The sequence below is a fragment of the Phalaenopsis equestris genome, unplaced genomic scaffold (assembly GCF_001263595.1).
Source record: "Phalaenopsis equestris unplaced genomic scaffold, ASM126359v1 Scaffold000074, whole genome shotgun sequence".
In the NCBI taxonomy this organism is placed as follows: Eukaryota; Viridiplantae; Streptophyta; class Magnoliopsida; order Asparagales; family Orchidaceae; genus Phalaenopsis; species Phalaenopsis equestris.
In genome coordinates this window covers 154,316-171,090 of record NW_018164516.1, presented here as the reverse complement: position 1 = coordinate 171,090, position 16,775 = coordinate 154,316, and positions in this window count along the sequence as shown.

Sequence of the window (16,775 nt, the reverse complement as noted above, 5' to 3'; positions counted from 1 at the left end):
CGGTTTTAATTACTGCTAATTATTAACATCGCAAAGACTTGTGAAGCCGGTTTCAAAGCTGTCGGGAATGATTTTAGTTGTGATGGTTGTTGCAGCGGATTTAACCGCTTCTAATTAATTTTAAGATTAATTAATCTCATCTGCATTGCCAAAATCAAAATTACGATAATGAAAAATAGATTTCAAAGTGGATTTACAATTTGGAAATGGAAATTAGACTTCGCAGAGGAGGAAACAGTGAATGCACTTTACATCATATGAAATATCTTTTTTTTAGAAAATATTTCCCTTGTGTACAATCAATCGCGTAAGGGGCCGTGGGGACGAAAATGGTTAGTTCTATGATTTGCTTTACAAGTGGAAACAAAATACAAATTAAATATGCTCGCGAAAATGGTTAGTTGCACATAATATTAAAAAGAGACACCTTAACGAATTTAATGAACTTCGACATACCTAACATTAATATAATGTTAAACGATTCGATTTCAATCCGACTGGAGGTCTTTTAGAAAAAAATTTGATCCAAAATTAATTTTCGAGTTTTTTTCGTTGTTTTTTTAGTAAATTCAGATTTACTTAATCAACTTATTCTTTGGTAACATATTTTTCCCACAAGCTTCAGCTTCTCTAAATCCCATAAATCTTTGTTAGTACTTCTTTTGGCAAATCACGGATTTAGGGTAAAATGGAGCAAAAAAAGGATTTAAGAACTTTAAGGATTTACAGAGGCATTTTCTATCATTTGGCCGGATTTAGCTTAAATCCTACATAAATCATGTACCAAACAACCCCTAATTAAAAACTTTCTCTAGGGGCTCTTTGGCTGCAAGTAGGAATTAGTTTGAATAAGACGGAGTAATCCTATAAATCCTGTAAATCCGAATTTATGAAATCTTGTAGGGGTTAAATCTTGAAAAATGTTTGGTATGTTAATAAGTAAATTATGGTGAATCCACAGAAAGCGTTTGGTGACTTTAATAGGATTTACTAAATCCCACATGCTTCAGCTTTTCTACAAAAACAATAACAACAAGCCTTTATTTGACTAAGTGGGGTCGCCTACATGAACCTTTTTCTCCATTGCATTCTATTGAGAGTCATATTTTCATTAAATTCTAATAAATTAAGATAATTTTTAAACAATATGCTCAAGTCTTTGTAGCTGGTTTACCTCTGCCTTTTTTTAAAATAAGTCGAATCTAACATCTACTGTCCTAATGGATTCATCAGATTGTTGAAGTTTAATGTGAGCAAACCATATAAGACGAGTCTCTCTAATTTTGTTCGCCATAGGAGCTACACCAAACCTATCACGAATATACACATTTCACATTTTGTCTCTATGTGTAAAGCCAGTCATCTACCTAAGCATTCTCATCTCAACATCACTTAACTTAATTTTATTTTTCTCTTTTAAAGGCCAACAATCTGTTCCATAGAGCATTGCAGGGCTCAACACCAACAACAACAAGCCTTTAACCCACTAAGTGGGGTTGGCTATATGAATCCTTTTCCTCCAATGCATCATATCGAGTTTCATATTTTCATTTAATTCTAAAAAATTTAAATCTTTCTTTTTATACAATATGCCCTAGTATTTCTAGGTATAGCTCTATCTTTCTTAACATAAATCAAATTAAAAACATCTTCTTTTATAACCAGATCATAAGATTGTCGATGTTTAATGTGACCGAACCATCTAAGGGGACTCTCTCTAAATTGGTGGTATAAAGGATTCATTTCAACGACTTACAAATAACTTAAACTCCATATGTTATTAACATTAATACCAACGACATTGGCCGTCAATTACTAAAACCCCCACCAAATTGCAGGTTCGTAAATAACCGACGACATAGGACTATCAGTTATTATGTGTTTATAAATGATGGTGAAATTTGTTTGTTATAATAAAAACCATTAAAAGCTAATATACTGTTCATAAGTGACAGTATATCTTGTTTTTATACTGCCAGAAATAACTCAAAGCATAAGCTGTCATAAAACCGTCAGAAAAAAGACATTTTTACCGACAAAAATTTAAGCCTTCAATTTTGCTCTCGGTTATAGTGTTTTATTTTGTTGTGTTATGTTCCCCCCAATTTTCCCCTTAACTGCCCCTCATCTCAAAAATTGATGCATTCTCTCATTCTCCCCCCTTTGCCTTAAAGTCAACTCCTCTCCTCTCCCAAAAAATTTCAAGCCCCCTCTTCCTCCCTCCCTCTCTCTCCTTTTCCTTTCGTCTCCATAAACCGGGCTCCTTCTTTCTCTCTCCCTATCCTCTCCTCCCAAGAAAACCGAGAACACCAAGGAAGTAAAAGAAAAACACAAAGTACGAGCACCAAGGGAAGCCACCTCAACCAAAAAATAGTATTCAAACCTACAACAAAGATATAATTTTTTGCATCCCCTTTTGATTTCAATTCAAGTTAACATGATGTAGTTAATACATTGTCATGTTGTTCTATTTTTTTTCCTTCATTTTCTACATGGATCTCCCTTATTTTATTCCCTCCATTCTCCACCATGGATCACTCATCTTTTCCACTTCCTTTCCATTCACTCACCCAATCTAAAACTTCCTTTATTTCTCCTTAAAACTAAAAACTCCATCACAGTACACACTACTCTCTTATTCTTTTTCCATACTCAAATCCAACCCATCACATAAATCACCAAGCTCTAACCCTACCTGAAACTCCACATACCACACCCAATCCTCGTTCTACCTGAAACCTATATCAAACTCTACATAACACACACTAACCCACTACACTCCTAAAGCCCCTTTCCAAACCCTAACCCTAGCCTAGCCAAAACCCAAAGCCTAACCCAACCCACTAACCCTACTCTAAATTCTACATAAACACACACACATTTAACCTACCAAATATTTCAATCTAACAATGTAAGCCCAAGTCCATTAATCTAACTGAACTCCCACTCAAACACATACAACCCTAACTTATTAAAACTTAAGCCCAATCCTACTGACGACACAAAAAAAGTTACGATGAAATATTTCAGTCAAATCACGCCTGTATACATGTCAAATAATAATGTGGTTAGAGAATACTGCATATCGGCCCCACGAGAAAAGTGTTATGAATTATTCTGAAGGGAGAATCTCTAGCTTACTACACTTCTAAACTTAGTTAATGTAATCCCAAACAAAAGGTGGTTGTCTAAAATCCTACTTAAAATTCAAAACAATAGAGCAAAATATTCCCAATTTCATTTTATCAAACTACATCTTGGTCCAATTTGGTCAATTTGACCATCTTTGACAAAATCCCCAAATTAGCCCCAATATTGGCTAACACCTCAAATCTCAACAGTTGAATGCCTTAGACCTCAAATTGGCATCCAATTTTTGTTGAAAATCCTTTATAAGGTCATTTTTGACCAAGCACAACAATCAATTTGAGCTTAGCCCAAAATATTCCCAAAACAACATGTAAATCTTACTGTTCTTCAATGCATGTGAGGCTCGCACCCTTGTGAATTAGGTGATGTGTATTCCCAAAACAACAAGTAAATCTTACTGTTCTTCAATGTATGTGAGGCTCGCACCCTTGTGAATTAGGTGATGTGGTGGTTCGTGATTTCTTAGACATTATCCTACACGATAGTTATCAACAAGGAAATAAAGTCCTGCTTGTGCCTATGCCTAAGTCAAAATAGTGTTAGAATCAATGAATTTGAGGCTTTCTCAATCCCCCATGAAATCCCATAGATTTGTTTTGACCCCCATTTCTAGTTGCAAAATTCAGATAAAATATACTTAGTACTACCTGAATTTTGTGGTTATCCAATTTGTTCATCTGTGCAATCGGCGGGAGTCACATATCACAAATTATGTTAATATTCTAATTAGCTATACCAGGAGTAAATGAAACTCTATGGCTAACACAACAATGGAAAAACCATGATTACTAATGAAAATGATACAAGGAAAAAATCATCCAAGAAAATCACAAAACTTACTTACCATGTATCACAGGGGCGTGAAAGGAAATTTAGCTACGCATGTTGGAAGGAACGCAAGCAAAACATTCCATTAAAAACATCATTGCAAGTAAAACTGAAAAGTAAAAATTTACAAAAAAATTGCTCCCTTTCTCATACAATATACCTCTCAAAATATGTAAGAAAATACAAAGTAAAAGTAGAAAACACCCTTAGCACCTCAACCTCAAAAAAGAAAGAGAATCCTAAGAAAAAATTCTCAAGAATCCTCTCCTTTTGCTAGCCAACCATCTCCAAGTCTCTCCTCTTTCAAAATAGAGCTTCTATTCATGCTCTAACTCCCTCTTTTAAAGATCTAGCAAAAATTAACATGAAAATACCTTCCTAAATGAAATTTGGCAACTTGGCGACATGACTGCGCTTGAAACCTGCACGGTCACACTCAAAACTGGAGTGGTCATGGCACTTCTGGCATGTTCACTCCTAGATCAGGCATGACTATGTCAAACAACAATATTCAGTGCATTTTGACTCCATTTTATATCTTTGACACCTATAACTTACAAAGATGCTCAAATATTCTTCCACAAGCATAAAATCATGATAATTAAGGTAAAATAATAGGGAAAAAGAATATTAACATGTAGGTAAAATCACTTAAAATTAACTCATGTCAATATCCCCAAAACTACCTCATTATTTGCTCTTAAGAAACTCGTGGCTCAATGGGGCCCCATGAAAGTATAATAGGAACTCCTGTAGGTCTCTAAACTATTCAACTTGTTCATCAAAGTCAAATAAAAGTGTTTAAATGTAATTTTAGGTTTAATTATTCTTAATATTTAATAACTTAATTTTTTCTATACTTTAATTTATTTCGCCTCTAGGAAATCCCAATGATTCTTAAATTGGCGGCGTTAAAATATTCTTACTAATTTCTAATGTTTTAAAGCAATTATAGTAAAACTAGCAAACATACTCCTATTTAATATTTTTTTAATGATAACATTAGATGAGTTTCATTAAAGAATCATCAAAAAGTCTTATCACTTAAAGTTCTACTAGCCACCTTCCCAATTCTCTTTCTTTCAATTTTTTGTGCCAACTTCAAGCTTCTTCTCATGGCATTTCACTTCTTACTCTTACTTTTTTTTTATTCTCTTTTATTTTCCTTTTCTTTTTTTTAGTTCTATTTTTCTTTTCCCACGAGAATTACTATATCTAGTTAGACAACTTTTACTTCTTTTCTTTTAAGTTGTTTTGAAGAAACAATTTTCCTTGAGTAATAATCTCAAAAAATAATTTTTTAATGTCACTGCTTTATGTTATCTTTCTGTTAAAAGTTAAGGCAACAACAAACTAGTTAACAAAGAAATGAAAAAGACTTAAAACTTCTTTAGTTTGTCGCGCAATATATTAATGACACCTTTTTAATTATTCTGAGATTTCTTAAGGTATAGCTAAAAGTTCTTCAATTATGAAATTTCATTATTGAAACATTAAGGTTAATATTTTTTGAATGACATTCATCCTCTTTTTAAAATAACTTTTGATAAGCGAGTTGAATAAACTAGAATTCCTAGCATGAGTAATTTTATTAACATTTAATCTATTACTGAGTTATGTGAACTACTCTTAGACTCATAAAAAGGTAAATATTTCCCCCCAAACTTATTTTTTTTCATAACATATGTAACATGATGATAAAAATAAACATGGGTACGTTAAGTAAGTGTAGAAAATAGTAAATGCATGATCAACCACAATAATCTCATAATATAAGTATGTAAATGTGTAACAATGCTTAAATCAGAAAAGATACAAAAGTATAACATAAGCAAAAATTGGGGTTCTTGACTCTTACCCTACCATCTGGGACTAACTACTCCATAGAGGATAAAAAAACTTAAAACTAATCCAAATAAAAATTTAAAGAAAATTTCAAAGAAAATATTAAATCAAATTTCAAAGCAAATTTTAAAACAAATTTCAAAAAAAAAAAACAAAAGAAACAAATGCAGAAAATAAAAATATGCTCAACACATCAGACAACACTTGGGTTATCTCTCATGGTAACACTTGGTTTAACATTCTCATCCTGTCACAAAATACTTCCTCCGTTATCAACATTCCAATTTAGTAATCCTCGATCACTTGCTCAATATTTTGTTCGTTCTGGAGTTTTTACTAACTCCTCAAAATTTAATTTTTCTTGCAATTGTTTCCTCTTAGTTCAATAACAATCTTCAAGAGATTATGTATGGGGTTTATTTAGATGATCATTCATAATGGTATTTTCTAAATCCAAAATCCTTCTCCAATTTACAGATCAGAGTCTTCCACATAAGGAGCAAGAAATGGGTCCCTAGAAGATAATTCAAGGTCTCCTAAATTTTTGGTTGGGTTCTCTCTAGGTTTTTTAAGTTATGGTTCTAATTCTATTGGGTCACTCTCCTACCTAGGGCTATATTCCAACTCTTCCTCTTAGGACACTGCTATGGGTAGTCCTATAGGCTTAAATATCTCCCTTACAATGCAAAGTACTTTCTTGGAAAAAGATGTAAATTATTCCTCAATCATTATCCCACCAAAATCTTCTAACTTAGCTTACTCTTCCGGGACCAATTTTTTAAATTTAAAGTTATGGCTCTCTACTACTTCTTTCATCTGTAGGGACACTAGGCTAACTAACTGATCCATTTTATTTTCTATGTTTCTTAATGCTGCAGTCTGGCTTTGTAATTAATTTAGTAGGTTTATTGCAAATTCATTCAAATTGTAATTTCCTTCTGGGTACTCACTATCCTAATTATTCCAATATTCTCCTGAATTGGTTTGGGGCTCCACCGCTAATGGTTTTTCATGTTTTGGCAATTGCTAGTCCAATTAAAGTTTTGGTCAGTTGACCAAATTAGGTTGTAGGTGTTGGAATTTGGGTCATTAAACCTAGTTTTTATGATAGGACATTCAAAATTCATTTGAAAGCTTTCTATTGATGGGTTGGAATACTTCTAAAAAGTTGTAAATTAGTTTTTCTGAGGGTTTGTCATTTCAAACTGTTGAACTATTTTTCTCAGTTTTTTTATTTTTTTTAGTTTTTTTTAGCTTTATTAATTTTTTAGAACTTGCAATAAAACACAAACAACAATATAAGTGTAAGAAGAGAAATAATAAATAAAAATAACAAAAATAAGAAAACAAAAGTGATAAACCTAGATTCTCAACAGTTCAACTACAGTTTTTGTAAACTCAAAATATTTCTTAATGCCTTTCCATGGCAACAACATTAAAAAATTGACATCACAAAAAGTTGTGGTGAATTAATTCAGTCGAATCACACAATTATATGTGTTAAATAATAATGCAGTTATAGAATATCGTGTATCGATCCCATGATGAAAGTGTTAGGAACTATTAAGAAGGGCAAATCTCTAGTGTACTACACTTCTAAACCTAGTTTAGCATGATTACAAATAAGAGATGGTTTTCTAACATCCTACTTAAAAGCGAAAACAACAATTAACGAGGTTTTGAAAAGACAGAAAAAAGCGGAAGATAAATCTTACTATTCTTCAAGGCATGTGAGGCTCGTGTCCCTGTGAATTAGGTGATGTGGCGAGCCAAATCTAGCCAAACAAATTTTTGTCTGTGCTCGGCTAGTTTATATATTGAGTGCAAATTTGTTTTGCAAATGAATCAAACACGAGCTACTTAATGAGTAGAACATGAGTTGTCCTCGAATAATGAGCCATTTTTACACCCCTAGTTATAAATGACTCGAGCAAACTTTATGATAAAATTTCTCTCTCTCTCTCTCTCTCTCTCTAAAAGGAGAGGGTCTATTGTTCCTAATTCACTTCACTTGGCATGGATATGGATTGTTAGGTTCGTTCAATCTGTGTAGTAATATCTGCGTGTTAGGTGTTCATGAGTTTGTTTATCGATATTTCTTGATCATTTGGAAATAGAAATGTGCACAACAAAACAACCCATGATACATATGTAGCACTTGAGTGCATCTCAAATCTACTCCATTATTGGTGTTTCCAAAATTTTAAATAATGGGTTTAGTCATCTAATTAGACTTGAGGTATAATTAACCATTCCTCATGTCAGTTTCATTAAAAAAAATCTCCATAAATTAAGAATTTCAAAGCATGCTACTAAAAGCTTTGTTCATGCACTGATTCCCAATGATCGATTATTTTTTGAAATTAAAGGAAGAAATTCTTCGTAATATTTAGTATGTATTATTTCTAAGAAGTTCCCTGGGCATTAAACTATAAATTGAAATGTAAAATGATGTTGAAAATTAATTCACTATTGTATAATTTTATTTTTCTTGATTTACTTGATGTTTTACACATCATGTTTCTTTTGAATTCATATCACATAATTGCATCATTTTTAATAATTTAAATTGTTTAAATAACTATTATTAAATTTAATATTCATTACCCCTTCAATAATCAACTTGGGAATTGAACATCGATTAAACAATGCTTAAGTTTAGGATCAATGTTTGGTACTATTTTTGAAACCAGATGGTAACCCATACCACATATGACACTTCTCTTAGATGTGTTCTTCTACACACTACAAAAAATCCAGGGGTTAGAAACACACAAATCAGACCATATAAAGAAGTATTTTCCCTAACAATTTTGATGCACGTTAGAATTACAACTAAAAATGATCAGCAAGAACATCGTTGGTGGAAAATGTTTTTTTCAATTGACAAAGATCCATTGTTAACATTTTGCTGGTGGACTTATGACTGAACTTCAATTGGAACATTTTCTAGCTGAATAAACAGTGAAGTAGGCAACCATTAAAAAAAAAAGGATTTTGTAGGTAGTCATACCTTTGAAGTTATCAGCGGATCATCGGTTGAGATTTTTGCCGCAGAAGAAATTGATCAACATAGTAGCTCATGAAACCATGAATGATAATCCAACTGCAAAATCTAACATTCAATGATTACCGACTCGATTGTCTGCCATTAATATGGGTTGGACTGTTGTAACATTTATTTAGGTTTAATCTGACTTTCATGTTATTCTTAGTTTTACTCTTTAAAATCTGTCACAATTTTTAGGATTTTATATAAAAAAAAATCTCAATATGCAGGACATCATCATTAATTTTAATCAAATTAGTCCCTAGTAGGAAATATTCTAAAAAGGCTCTACTTTATCCGGTTATGAGTGACCCTGAAGTTAAGCAAACGATGTGAAGATAGCTTTAGATAATAAGTAATATTTGTAATTGTACTAACAATCTGTCATTAGTTATCTATAAGTTCATAGGTCCAATCTCTCATGAATTAGAGAAGATGTAATTGCAATGCTAATATATGTTACAAATATTAAAGAGTACTTTAGCTATAATAGTCACTATTGAGCTACAATAAATGTTGTTGTTCTTGATGGCTATAGTTGGTGGCTATAATAGTGATAGCTGGTCATAGATGTTGTAGTTAGAAGCTGTAACAATAGTAGTATGTCACAAAAGTTGTAGTTGATTACTGCGTAAACAATAGTTGGCCACAAAGACCATAATTGGAAGCTGTGATAACATCATTTGGACATATATACTGTAGTTGGTGGTTGCAATAGCATCATTTAGCCATAGATGCCATAGATGAAAGTTACAATAGGAGTAGTTGGCCACACATACCATAGTTGATGACTACAAAATCATAAATTGGCCACATAAGTTGTACTTGGTGTCTGCAATAACATTAGTTGGTCACAGTAGTTGGTGACTGAAATAACATCTATTAAACACAAAGGTTGTAATTGGTGGTTGGACGCCTTCTATTAAAATGGGTTATAGTCTGACAATGGATACTAAATTTTTTAGCATAGAACGTAAAGCAAGATATAGGTGTTATGAATAACCACCATATTAATTCAGTTACGACAGTCATATATAGTGGTTGCTAGTGGCCGGTGATTGACTATGGCAGATGGTGATGACCTGAGGTGGTTTACGGTGGTCAACAACTAAGGAGGTGGGAAGCTATCATTGTGCCTTCAATACGGTGTTATACATTACGTTCATATTTGGGATTTCATGCTAGCAAAAAGTATCATCGACAATGATGGCAGGAGAGGCTAGTGATATTCGACGAAGACCAAGGGCAGTTATCGATGGTGGTTGCTGGCTAAGAAGACTCGAAGTTATTGCCGGGTCCTTAATTTGGTGTATACATTACAAAAGTTTTTGAGATATGTCGTTAGCAAGGTCCACCAATGACGGGGACAAAGGGCAGCTGATGATGGTTGATGACGAACATCAGATGGTGGTCGACAGTGGCCAGCGACTAGAGAGCTCAAAAGTTATTATCGATTCTTTAATACGGTGTTATATAGTATAGGTGTATTTGAACTATGACATTTGTAAACATGGGTAGCCGATGGCATCAAGCTGGGGCGACCAGTGGTGGTCGACAACAGTAGACAAGCTATAGTTGATTGTGGTCTGCGGCAATGGAGATCATTTGTTATTATACAGCCTTCAGTCTAGAATAACATAATAGTTTTGTTGCTTCTCCTCTCTCGCCATCAATTGAAGATGGGGAGTTTATTTATAGCCTCTATGGGAAGGAAATTTTGGCCCTTTGAAAAATAATTTTTCAAACGGATGACTCATATTAATCCTCATTGATGATAAATGGGTTTTTTTATGATTTGAATGCCTTAAGGACCTCATAATGGAGCGATTTTATGTTTGTTAGATTCCTCCTTATGAGATTCTCACTTTAACTATAAATATGTCAAATTCAGAGTTCAATTAACCATTCAATTGATAATCTAAACCTTCTAAGGTGCTTTAATGACTTGATTTGGGCTTGATTACACTCAGATCAAACCAATTTTGGACTTATCGGGTTCGCTTTGTCGAGACAGTCAACATGATTATAAACTTGCCGTAATTAGAGCACTGAATGATCTTTACTTAAAATCTGATTCATTTGTTGTTAAAAAATGTCTCGAGATTTATGCCAGATATTAAAAATTTCTAGATGACACATCAAAACTCAAGAATTTTATGCGGTTTAACACCAATATGATGAAAAATATCCGAGCTTAAAACAAGAGAGTATTATAAGTAACCTTAAACAAAATAATTGAAGAATACATGGAAATAAAAAATATCAAAGCAATAGATTCTTATTCACTAAACTAATTTGGAGCATTATAAGTAGCCTTAAACCGAATAATTGAAGAATACATAGAAATAAAAAAAAAAAAATCAAAGCAATAGATTCTTATTCACTAAACTAATTTCTCCAGCTGATTTACCACATATCCATGCCATGGAGTACAAGGCAGCATCACAAAAAGAAAAGGACGCCATGCCAACTTCAACTAGCTATTAAGATTCGAACGTGATTTCCTAAAATCTAGATGCTGAAACAAAGAATCCAACCATTAGTCAAAAAGACTTCTGAGATTCGCCAAAGGTTAAGATCTCACATCAAAAGTGTTCCCAATAAAAGTACTTAATATATCAGAAGATATAAACATGGTTGCATAGATTGATTCCATCATTGCAGAGAATCTTCTTTTTCATAAGTTGATCGATAAAGAATTTGAAGTTGTATGTCGTTTGTTTTATTCACACGAATCCAGCTTTAAGTCGAGAATAATGTACTTTTACCTATGCAATATGTATGTGATCACGTACATAATACACACGTAGATCTACGTGTAGTTTATAGATCTACGTATGCAATATGTATGTGATCACGTACGGAATACACACGTAGATCTACTTTAGTCTATAGATCTGTAATAGGTGGCTGTTAACGAACCGAACATGAGCGAGCCCAGGCTCAACTCGTGTTCGGCTCGTTTATATTTCGAGCTCAAAAAGTGTGTTCGTGTTCGACTCGTTTGCTTATCGAGCCGAACACAAGCCGTTCACAAATAAAAAGTCGTTTTGACAACCCTAATCACATAGTCATAAGATGTCAAGGATTGAGGTAATATTTAAAAGAACAAAGAGTCTTTTTGAAACCTCAAGTCTCGTAGCCATAAAATATTAAGGATTGGGGCAAGATTTAAAAGATCATTTGAATCAAATATATTAATTTTTATTCTATTTTCTTAATCAATACTTTTAATTGATTATAAATCTTTGTAGCCTTGCAGTCAATTAATTTTTTTAAAAATACTACTCATCAAATATTATATATATATTTGAGGGGCGCCGAACACGAGCTGTTCGCGAACAACAAGCCGTTTTGACACCCCTAATATTGACAATAAATTTTTCGCACTGCTTATTTAAAAAATCGTTAAAAAATACTATTAAATATTTAAAATTGCTGCTAAAAGCCTTCTAGGGATTTTTATTGCTATGACTTCCTATATAAATTACTGTAAAAATTCTTTTTTTTTTTAGTAGTGTGTATGATATTTCTTCATATGGTAGATACTATTCATACAAATCGAATTAGGCCTGCTCACGTGCGTGCAGGTGGTGTGCATGTTCAGGCAGTACATAATGCATTTTATATGTTAAATAGTACTGCTGGAATCTCGAGTACTGTCACATGTAGATTCAAGGAAAATGTATAGAGCAATATAATTTTTAGTCCCTAAATTTCATAAGATTGTATATGCTCCCAATCCCCACAAATGAATTTTAAGTAAACTCGTTTGGGTTGCTATGAAATCCTAATTTCACTAATTCGTCATCAAATATGTACAAGTTTATGTGCACTATATCTACAAGTTGAGACATTTACTTGCAATGAACCTCGCCCTGAATCATTACCATAATGTTTTGTTCCTCTAATGAGACATTCTTCTTCTTTAAGAGTCTTCAAAGATACTCTTTCCAAGATTCTATGTCATTGGAGCTCACAACACGTAGCAATAGGATTATAAAAAGCTCACAATGTTATATAGAAAACCATTCAAATAGACTTGATTTTTCATTGGGTAGTATCCTTCATTCCTCAATTTTAAGGGCATAAGAAATGGCTCTAGAGGTGTTTACTCTAAGGAAAACCAAATATAAGATTTTATGTTGATGTGATAAAGACTACCAAGAAATAATCTTCGAAGGAAGAATTGACAACTGTTCTGGCCAAGAGAGGGTTGATCGAAGAGTAAGGCCAATTAATTATCTCTAATATTGTCTACAGAAATACATTAGGGCTGGAGAAGTCACTTTGGAATAAATCTTCCACCATAAATGTCTGGCTCATCACAAGGATGCTCCAGTCACAATTGAAGGAGAAGTAACATGATCTTCACTTTATCAAGGTCTTGACGTATTTCGAGAGAAACCCCCGTGCTAGCCTTTACTTCCTCTTCCAAGATAATAGGTTTTGACGTATTTCGAGGGAAGCCTCCGTGCTAGCCTCTACTTTCTCTTCCAAGATAAAAGCATGCTTCTTCAACTCCGCAGTATCCCCCTCTAGGTTCGTAACCCATCATGCTACTTCAACACCATGGTTTCTACCCACTTCAATCCATCACTAGACTCCAAACTTTTGACAAGTAAATAAAGAACATATTTATTTCTCGCAAGCCATGGTTTTTGACGTATTTCGAGGGAAGCCTCCGTGCTAGCCTCTACTTTCTCTTCCAAGATAAAAGCATGCTTCTTCAACTCCGCAGTATCCCCCTCTAGGTTCGTAACCCATCATGCTACTTCAACACCATGGTTTCTACCCACTTCAATCCATCACTAGACTCCAAACTTTTGACAAGTAAATAAAGAACATATTTATTTCTCGCAAGCTATCCGTGATTGGCAGCAAGTTAGATAGCAATTATGTCACTCTCTTTTAAGAGGGTCATGTGGCGAGCAAACAACAGTTCTATTGAGATTTGCTGATCATTAGCACCCTTTAGTGCTTCATCTTTGGGGCCCACAATGGTAGGACCAAAAGTCTCCTCAACAATCTCATGGTCCTCTAAGTTTGAAAGCATATGAATAACAGTCAACACCAGTTGACTCTTTTTCAAAACAATGGATAGAATCAAATCTAATACCATCTAAACATTCACAAGGCCATTTGTACTACCTCTCAGATTCAAACCATCAATGACCAGTCAAACAGTAGAAATGGCAAGTGTAATATCCGCTTCAAGGAACTCAAGACGTTGAACCTCCATTTTCAATGCATCCACTCGAATTAACTCCCTATGTGCAATAAGATTTGGAAGTTAAAAATTACAAATCAAACGAGACAGATGAAAAAGAAAAATTTTACATATGAGGTTTAAGACAACATGCACACATTTAGAAATAAAATGTAGTCACTATGGAACATAGTTTCTAAATTCTCTTGCCAAGATGTGAATCCCAGCAAAGCATGTGTCTTTATGGACACATTTTTCTCTTGCTCTTCTCGTATTTCTAGATAGAAGAGACAGAAGAATCAAATAACTAAATATGTATAGTAAAAGTTGCTAATCGAGCAAACTAAAGCAAGGAATAGGTGAATCAAGTGGCCAAGGGCTTGGACGACCATACAACAGAATCAATCCAGTAGATTGGGTTGATGAACTTTCCATCTAGATCTAAAAAAGTTGTGCGAGCTATGCAAACTAAGAAATCAACGAAAAGGTTCGGCCAAATAGGAATCGAGTGGATCCTAATGTCGAGCAGCCACACCCTAGTTGTGGGTGACTAACTCAGACCTATCGTACATGACTAACCGACTGATTAAGGCACCACAAAGTCCCAGTTGGCCAAAAACGAGTGTTTGATACCAAGTTGAGAAAATCAAAATCTCTGTTGGGTAGTTCAAGGTAGGGGTTGGACGGCTCAAGCAGAATGGGGGCAGCGCTGGCTATCCCACTATGAATAAGAATCTCTTGCCGATCGGAATATAGTCCCACTCGAGAATTCTTTTGGCTATCCCACTATGAATAAAAATCTCATTTATTTTGTTTCAGAAAATTTTTGATTACCTTATAGTTTTTTCTCTTATGAACAAACAATGTAGCATTTTTAGTCTATGGAATGGGTACAACGCTTCAAATATGTTTTATGCTCGAGCTCTCAAACATCAGAAATAGTAAGTTTGTAATTTTCAGTTCGAGTTTTTTTTTTTGTTCTTTTTAATTAATTTATTTTATATTTTTCAAAAGCTTATAAGAGTTTGAGCATTTAGAATTAAAAAAAATTAAATAAATTTTACAAATTATATTTTTCCTACACTTTAAATTCATCTTTGAAATTGTTAAATAATTTTCTTTGCGTATAAATTTGCATATTTTACACGTAGATTATTCAAAATATATTAAAAAAAGCAATATTTTGGAGGTATATTCCTTCAGAGGAATTAGGTGAGGTTTTACCGGGAGCCATTCGTCGCTGGGAGCATGCGCTGCCGTGGAGCCCACAACTACCATCTAGAATCGGGAGTCTAAAAATTCCCGACGCCACTTTCCATAAGGAGAGAGCGCCACCGGGCCCCACATCTTTTCGGATCGTGGCGGTCCCTGTGGTCTCCATCATTCTCTTGCATATTGCTTACGTGGATGATCTTTATTATTTATCAAATTTGAATATTATTAAACATGAAATAATTTTTGTTCAAATAAGGTTAAATTCAATTAATTCTATTTGATGTGTTTGACATAAAATTATTGTAAATATTTTTTTTTTGCGCTAAATGTGTTAAATCGAACTAAATAAGTGGATTGAATAAATTAAGATTTAATAAACATAACAAGTAAAAAAGTAAATATAAGTTAATGATGGAGTTATCAAACCTTTTTATGAGATTTGGGATGCCTGAGAAGTCGAGGAAGAGTATTTTGGTGGTCCCCATTTTTAAGAATAAATGTGATGTGCAAGAGTATGCAAATTATAGAGTAATTAAATTGATGTGTCATACTTTAAAATTATGAGAGAGGGTAATTAAATATATGTTAAGGCGAGATACAAAGATTTTATCACAATCAGATTGGACTTATGCTGGACAGATATACTATGGAAGCTATATATTTATTGAGAGGTTCGATGAAGAAGCACAATGAGAATAAGGAGAATCTATGTATGATTTTGATTGATTTAGAAAAATCTTATGATAAGATTCCAAGAGAAGTATTTTGGAGAGTTCTAGTGAAGAAAAATATGTTGATATGACTTTTATTCAAGTCATTAAAGATATTTATACTAGAGTTGTTACATGTGTTCAAACTAAAGGAGGGTTTACCAAGTATTTTCCTATCTCAGTTGGGTTACATCAGGGATTAGCTTTAAGCCCATATCCTTTTTGCTTTAGTTATGAATGCTCTTAGTGGGCATTTATAGAAGGATGTACATTGGTGTATGTTTTTCACTGATGATATCCTTCTTGTGGATAAGAATAGAGAAAGAGTTTAGGATAAAATTAATTTATGGAAGTCTACATTGGAGTCTAAAGGCATTCACTTGAGTAGATCTAAAATGGAACACATGGAATGTAAATTTAATAGTAGTAGCTCTATTGGCAGAGTTATAACTATGGGTGATCAAATTATTAAGAAGTGTGAACATTTTAAATATCTCGGGTCTATTCTTCAAAGTGATGGTGATAAAGATAAGGGTGTTATCAGTGGAATTCAAGTTGGATGATTGAAGTGGAGGACTGCTTCGGGTCTATTATATATATATATATAGATATATATATATATATATATATATATGTATACATATATATATATATATATATGTATATACATATCTATATATATATATATACATATATACATATGTATATACATATATATACATATATACATATGTATATACATATATATACATATATACATATGTATATA